The sequence below is a fragment of the Pistacia vera genome, unplaced genomic scaffold, assembly GCF_008641045.1.
Source record: "Pistacia vera cultivar Batoury unplaced genomic scaffold, PisVer_v2 Contig250, whole genome shotgun sequence".
NCBI lineage: Eukaryota > Viridiplantae > Streptophyta > Magnoliopsida > Sapindales > Anacardiaceae > Pistacia > Pistacia vera.
In genome coordinates this window covers 1,858,417-1,867,102 of record NW_022196058.1, presented here as the reverse complement: position 1 = coordinate 1,867,102, position 8,686 = coordinate 1,858,417, and positions in this window count along the sequence as shown.

Sequence of the window (8,686 nt, the reverse complement as noted above, 5' to 3'; positions counted from 1 at the left end):
ACGACTTGTCATTCTTAGAGTCAACCACACACCATGCAACGGGATATGTGTGATTCTCATTGTCCTATGCAGTGACCATCAACAATGTACCTCTATACTTTCCCGTAAAAAAGAAACCATCAACATCCAATACCTTTTTCATGTTTACAAAACCCCTTATAACAGAACCGTAAGCAACAAAAAAATATTTAAACCACATATTCATGTCCTACTTCAAAGCCTTCTTGCTAGCTTGGTTTGTCAACTCAAGCATATAATGGTACGCTTCTAATACTATGTACTCGTGCTCTAGCGTGCCCCTCACAAAATCTTGTGCATGTTGTCTCCCTTTCCAGCATTTCTAGTAACTAACAGCACATCCCAACTCTATGCGCATAAGTCTCTGAATGTCTTTAGGAGATTAACATTTCCCTTCAACGAACTGACTTTTGACAAATGGTCCAAAAACATCAGCGGAGGCTTGTTGATGCTCACCTGAAATATGTCCCAAACCACATGTGTGCTCATGGGTATATGTGCTAACAATAAATTTTCTGGACTCTGCTAACCTTCTACAATAAACCTACCATTTGCACTTTCGGTCATGACATGCAACCGTCACAACCGATGAATTAGACTTTTTGGTGATAAACTCAAAATTACCTCTACGGCAACAAGTTTTAGCTTCCTCATCACTTCCTTTTTGTTGTCAAATAAATACCCTATGAGCAACTCCGATCCATCCGTAAAAACATAAGCTGATTCACTACTACCTACAATTGCCCCCTCTGAACCTGCATAAAGGACCTTAGTGTTCTCTTCCTCACAAACTACACCTTCTGCATAATCTGTATTTAAAGGAATCTCTACATCTGCGGGAACATGTACGGGGTCCTCTTCCTTAACATTTTCATTCTGCCGCACATGACTAACCTCTTCTATAGTGTCCTCCTCACCACCCAAATCACCACCTACTCTTGATTTTTCAACTAAGAAATCAATGCCCTCGTAGTTCAAATTAAAACCAGCATTCTCTCCGCCAACTTCCTCATTGTCCCCTTCATTTGAACCAACTTCCAACGGTTTATCTATAAAAGAAACCCTTAAAATCGGCCTCGAACCATTATCGCCCACATCAATCATATATAACTTCACACCTTCATCCGACTTTAATATAGTAGAAGGTACTTTATAATGTTCAGAAACTCAGCTTAAAATATACTTCACAACTATATCACTACGTGAGCAACTCAAATCACCTCTTTTAATTATTTCATCAATCAATCATCAAAACTAACCTCTGTGCTCATAGCAATTGGTATAACTTGTTTGCTCTTCCCAATCCACTTCCAACAACTTTCTTCCTCCACCCACTCATCAAAATATTCAACACCCAAAACAACTTGTCTCATGTCTAATAATAGCCAAGTACTTATAATGCAAGAAAAAAAAAATTATTAACTGATATATTAAGGGTTGAAAAATTTTAAAAAGCATATGCAGAGTCGCTTGAGCGATCTGGTGTATCGCTTAAGTGATCTGGTATATCGTTTACTGGATTACTTAAGTGATATAATGGATCGCTTAAGCGATCTGGTATAAATAAGCTCGTTCGCTTAAGCGGTATTCTGCTATTTACCTGATCACTTAAGCGATCTGCTGCCATACACCAGACTTATAGCATATCGCTTAAGCGATCTTCTGCCATTTACCCAATCGCTTAAGCGATCTTCTGCCATATACCTGATCACTTAAGCGATCTACGATCTGCTGCATTATACCAGACATATCAAATTGCTTAAGCAATCCATCATATCCAGAACACATTTTCAGTCATCTTCACCTACAATCGGTGCTACCACCCCTAGCTACCCACAATGCAAGAAAATATTCAACAAATTTCACTCCTTTCAACTTGCATTACATCAAATACAACCCAACAACCTAAACAACTAAATCGAAATCATAACCCAAAACCAATCCATCATTAAATCTTTAAATCGAAATATAAAATGGAAAGGGGGGATACACATACCTGGATAAAATGTCAGAAAGAGGAGAAGGAGGAGGATCTGTGGTAGAGAAGATGCTAATGGCGGAGGAAGAAGATAGTGTTAATGGCAGGAAGAAGAAGATGTACAGGAAGGAGGAAGAAGAATATGTACATGAAGAAGAAGATGTAGACAAAGAAGAAGATACAGAAGAAGAAAAAGATGTAGATGAAGCTTAGAAAAAACAACAACCAGGGGATGGATGCGTTAATGGTGGGAGGAAGAAGAAGAAGGTGTTTGGGTTTGTTTGCAAGAATTTCGGCTCTTTGGGGACGTATTGTAATTTTTAAAAGATTACACAATACTTCATTAATCTTAATTAACCACTAATCATGTTTAATTAACCTTAATCAATAATAAGACTATTTACTTAACAGTTTCAAACTATATGACATTTTAATTAAATTTGATCTTGATTTGACCTTGTAATAAAATGCCCCTAAAAAGAAATACGATGCAACTACGACTAAAACAATTGCTCTATTTTCGTCATCTCCCCTAGTTTCAAAAAATAACACCTAAACCCCTTAGTGTGTATTTGAAAGCAACATTACTTATTTTTGCTTTTTTATTTCTCAAAAACCTTAGTGTGTATTTGAAAGCAATATTACTTGTTTTTGCTTTTTTTTTTTTTTTCTCCCCTTTTTGAGAAATAACAACTACCTCCCTTGGACCTTGCAAACTCATACTAATTATCTTGGCTTTTATTTATTTATTTATTTTATTTATGATTAGTTGAATTAAAAAGGAGATTTTTCTCAACAATTCGAAAAGAAAAAAGATAGAAAATGAAAGGAAAAGTGGAGAGAAGAAAAAAAATATGACCTTCTTTTATTTTGGAAAGTGATGTAAAAAGTGAAATTGACATTCACATTTTTTAAATTGAATAAAAATAAATTTATTGGATGAAACTAAAAATTTCACCACGGATAGATAGGGTTTTCAATACCTTTTGAAAATTGTGACTACATAGAGTAGTGGTCTTTTAGCGACGTACAAAAAAAAAAAGCCTTTAAATATAATTAGTCATGATATTTCAATCTTTTTTTAAAAGAGTAAACGACTTTTTCCCACTCAAATAATAGTTTAATGACACTTTCTCACTTATAGACTTTTAAAATATCACTGTATTATCCAAATTTATATTCTGTTTCCGATTTCGGCATGTTGCGACCCTACACCACCACATTCTCTTTCCTGATTATCACTCATCAAAACCCCTCAAACCCTATTCCCGCCAACTCTGTCAATCATCGACAATCGAGTGATTAAGGTTTGCGCAACTACTCCTCCCAAATCAAATTCCGATCAATCCCAACCACCAAAATCCAACCTTCTACCACCAAAAGACTCATCGGCCTCCCATCTTCAAAAACCCCAATGGCCTGGATCGAGTTTGTTCTCTATTCATTGTCGGAATATAATATTAGATAGTCAAATGATATTTTAAAAGTCTATGGATGGAAAAATGTCATTAAACCATTGTCTAGGTGGAAAAAGTCGTTAATTCTTTTAAAAAACAATAATACTATATTTACAAAGAAATTTTACAAAGATTTTCATACAAAGTGAGGTGGCAAAAAATAAATGGAAAAGTTAAACAAAAAGTTAAACTCATTAAATTTACTTTTTCATTCATTTTTTGTCACATCACTTTATATGAAAATTTTTGTAAAATTTATTTGTAAGTGCAGTATTACTCTTTAAAAAATAAAATGTTTTTAAAAAAATAAAAAAGAAAAACTAGACACGTCACACACATTGTCCCCTCTCATCACTAGCACCATCAAAGTCGGACATGTCAATGTAGCCTTATTGATACTTTCAAATATGTAATGGGAGTTAGGTTATTTCATGAAACCTTTGGGGGGAAGTCAGCGTTGTTCCCACATATAATAAGGACAAGTCTGGTAACCTTATTGACCGTTTTAATTATTTTTGACATGGTTAATAATTGCAAACCTTCATAGTAGAGGAGCCCATCAGCCATAACAAGGAAAGCCACAAGGGATGTAAAAACCCTGGGTCGGAGTCGGGCTTTCCTGGGCCAAGCCCGGGTTTTCTTTTAAAATGCAAGCCCGGGCTACTGGGAAGTCACAGATAATTTTTGAACTACAAAAGGTATGATTAAAATGATAAGAAATTAGGGGAGTTTATCAAAACTAAATATTTTATAACAAAGTAGTATACTAATTATCATTTTATGCTATGATAACCTCTCTATGAGAAACACTATACTTCACTTTTATAACATGGTGAAGTCTTTTAACGACATAATGATACGTGTTAGTATATATTAATTAAGTTTATAATTTTTTTTTCTTCACAATAACCTCCTATACAAGATAAAAGATATATACAAATAAGACAATAACATTATATTAAAATTATTCACGCAGTATTAAGTGTGTTATCGAGCCGAGCCGAGTACAAAAGGAGCTTGAGCTCGAAAAAAAATAGATTTCTTATTAAAAAAAAAGTGGTGGGCAGTGGGTGAGACATTTTTCCAAACATAAAAAAAAAAAAAATTATTTTCCAGCAACCAAAAGAACAAAATCAACAAATAACAATCATAAAATAACAATCAACAAACAGTATACAAGAAATCCTCAACAAATATATATTATGTATGTTAGACTTTTTGCAATATGGTTCTACACTTCTCATATAATTACATTTTGGTCCTTGCTGATGTGGACTGATGTGGTCATACGATTGTGTCTCTTGAGTAGTTGTCTTTGATGGAAAGACAACTGCATATAAGAAAGAGACTTTACAGGTCCCTAGTGACGCAAGTTTTATTTTAGTTTCAAAACCATCACTCTAAAATTGCAGTTAGTGGAAGATCCTATAATTTCAGAAGGAGCAAGAAGATCAAACAACAATTGCTATGGCTGGAGGTTTGTCATTTATTTTCGCATATATTCCATGGAGATTTCATATTGAAATTGATTGTATTATCACTTTTATATGAATATTGGAATATGAATGTGTTTTACATTTGGTATCAGAGCATTATTTGAATCTCTGCCTAGCATGAAATTGTTTGTTGCTAATCTAAAAAATATTGCATAAAATTTGGGATTTTTTCCATTAAAACCCGTACTGTAAATCAAGCATAACTTTTATTATAAATAGAATCTGTTTTCGATTTTGGTGTCATTGGAATCCTTGTTGAAAAAGCTTTCCAACGGTATATTATTTGTCAAAAACGGAGTTCTGGATGCAAAGTTATGCTAGTTTAAATTTTGAGTTTTAAATTATTGTTTGGGTGTTTTCGGAAGCCATTTCTGGCACCGATTTAGGACGAAATTGTCATTTGGGATGTCACCGACATAGGTTATATGTCCACATTTAAGTTTTCCCTTTAAATGCCGGAAAAATGGCCGGAAACGGGCTATTAAAAAGTTGCAAAAAACGTGGGTAAAAAGGTGCAGAAACGGGTCAAGAAGAACCGACCCAATCGGATAAACGGGTCAAATTGACCCAGTCAAAGTCAACAGTCAAAACTGGTCAAAATGACTCGGTCAAACAATCCCAAACCTGTTAGGTCAACCTGACCCGATCAACATGGTCAAAGGTCCAGACCGGTCCAATGGGCCAAACCGGGTCAACCCACCCCGGTCAAAACGGGTCAAAAGGACCCAGATTCAGACCCGACGCATGGTGGTGCGTGGGAATGTGTACCCAGGAGCGTGACGATGCCGTGTCGGCGCGTGAAGGCGCGTGGGTGTGTGTGCTGCCTTCTGGAGGCGGGTGGGGGCATGTCCTTTAGTCACGGTGGCGAGTGGAAGTCGGTGACAACTTGTATGATGGTTTTTTATGTTATATATTACTTTGTTATGCATAAATAATGTGTTATTATTGTTTGATTTGTGTTATATTATATAATTCTTGTTATAAATTATTTGATGTTTTATGATCGTATATATTTGATTAATTTAGAGTAGCCGCAGCATCTAAATTATGATAATATATGCATTAAGTAATATTATTTATGATCATATTAAGGTTAATAACATCATTTTGTAGTTAATCATATTAATATAATCATTTTACCCACAGGGAATGTTATATTTTCATGATAATAGGATGAAATAGAAATAATCTTATTTTTAATTAGCCCACAGGTATTATGAAATATTAATAATTTCTAGTTTCATCATTAAAGGATAATGATCATAATATGTAATGTCTTTACTCAGAGAGATTTATGATATGTCGATTCATTTATGTTATATTGTTTTACTTGGTAACTTATAATTGTTTGATGGTTTGTGCCTCATAAAGTTAGTAAGCATAGTCTATTGATATAATACAGTTGATCAAACTTTGATGATGGTTGAGGATAAGGTTCCTAGTTTAAATGGTGATAACTACAATCTTGGAGAGAGGTTGTCCTTCTTCATTTAGGGTGCATTGATCTTGACTCTGCTCTTCGTAAGGAAAAGCCACCTACACTACAGATACTAGTTCTCAAGCTGAGATTGCTTTGTATGAACGGTGGGGAGATCTAACCGTTTAAGCATGATGTTCATCAAATCTCACATTACGAGTAGTATCCGTAGGTCGATACCTAAGGTGAAAATGTAGGATCTGATGGAGGCCATCATGCACAGTTTGAAACATCAGACAAGGCATTAGGTAGCATCTTAATGAGTAGATTGACATCCATGAAGTTCACTGGCATTAAAGGAGTCCGTGAGCATATTATGAAAATGCGGGACATCGCTGCTCAATTGAAATCCTTCAGATGGTGATTAATGATGATTTCCTGGTGCATTATTTCCTGAACTCTCCTCGTCTCATTTTACCCTTTGAAGATATCTTATAACACACAGAAGGATAAATGGTCAATCAATGAGCTTTGACATGTGTGTTAGGAGGAGGGAGACAACTTCAAGAAGTGAATGAAATGCACATTGGTGATAGGAAATGTCAAGTAAACTTCAAACAAGAATAAGAAGTGGAAGGGAAAAGGCAAGCTGCATGAGGTTATGAGCAAAGGTAATAAGGACAATATCAAGTGTTTCTTCTGTAAAAAGACGGGACACATGAAGAAGGATTGTCCTAAGAGGAAGGCCTGGCTTGACAAGAAGGCAACCTCTTATCTCTTGTGTGTTGAATCTAATATGATTTGTGTTTCACAATAAGATGGTGGATTGATTCTGGTTACAATCCATGTTTCTAATACCATACAGGGTTTTCTGGATCAAAGGAAGCCATTGGGAAGTGAATGCTGCATCTATTCAGGAAACAGGATGCCTTCACGTGTTGAAGCTGTTGGAACATTTAGACTTATTTAAATACTAATTATGCTTTGGATTGGAACGAACCTTTTATATTCTAGTTTTTCTAGGAATTTAATTTCAGTTTCTAAACTTGTACCTTGTGGATACTCTTTCAACTTTTATGGTAGTTTTTTTAATTAATAAGAACTCTCTATTGTTGGAAATAGTACTTTGGTTGATGGTTTGTTTAAATTCATTTAAGTGATAATGTTCCTTATAGTCTTATGATTCACATGCTAACACTGGTATGAAACGTACTATAATGTATGAAAACTCTTCTTTTGTGGCATAGGAGATTAGGACACATCTCCATGATAGGATTAAAAGGTTGGTAGTTCTTGAAACTCTGACTTTACTGACTTTGATACTTGTGTAGACTGTATTAAGGGAAAGCAGACTAACAAATCCAAGAAGGGTGCCAGGAAGAGTTCTGAACTTTTAGAAATCATACACACAGATTTTGTTGCCCTGACATGAGTTCTAGTGGCAAATATTTTATCACATTTATTGATGATTACTCACGATATATGTATCTCTATTTGCTTTATCACAAGGATGAAGCGTTGGATGCTTTCAAAATATAAGCAGAAGTAGAAAAACAATGTGGAAAACAAATTAAGATCGTGAGATCTGATAGAGGTGGTGAATATTATGGTAGATACACTGGTACAGGACAAGCACTTGGCCATTTGCTAAATTTCTTCAAGAGCAAGGTATTGTGGCTCAGTACACCTGCCTGGCACACCATCTCAGAATGGTGTAGCAGAACGGAGAGAAATAAAACATTAATGGATATGGTACGGAGTATGCAAGTAACTCAAAATTCCTCATTCTTTGTGGATTGAAGCTCTCAAAACTGCAGCGTATATATTAAACCGAGTTCCAAATAAGGCGGTTCCAAAAACGCCATTCGAATTATGGAAGGGGTGGAAACCAAGTTTAAGTCATACGATCTGGGGTTGCCTAGTTGAAGTTAGAGTTTAAATCATAAGAACGGAAGTTAGATCCTAGGACTATCATGCATATTTTATTGGATATGCGGAAAAACCAAGGGATATAAGTTTTATTGTCCGAACCATTCCAGTAGAATTGTTGAATCAAGAAATGCCAAATTTCTTGAAAATGATGTGGTTAGTGGGAGTGATCAAATCAGAGACTCAGTCCTGAGAAAATTGATGTTTAGACATGCTTCTACATTAAGTAAAAGATGGTTATTCATTCAAACAAGGTGAATAATGAGGAACCACATCAATCAAAATCCACATTTGATGAGATTGTTTAGAAGATCATTTTGAACAACCTCCGCTACAGGAGGAACAACCAGTTGTGCAACAGTTTCAACAAGAGACTGTTGATACAACATTA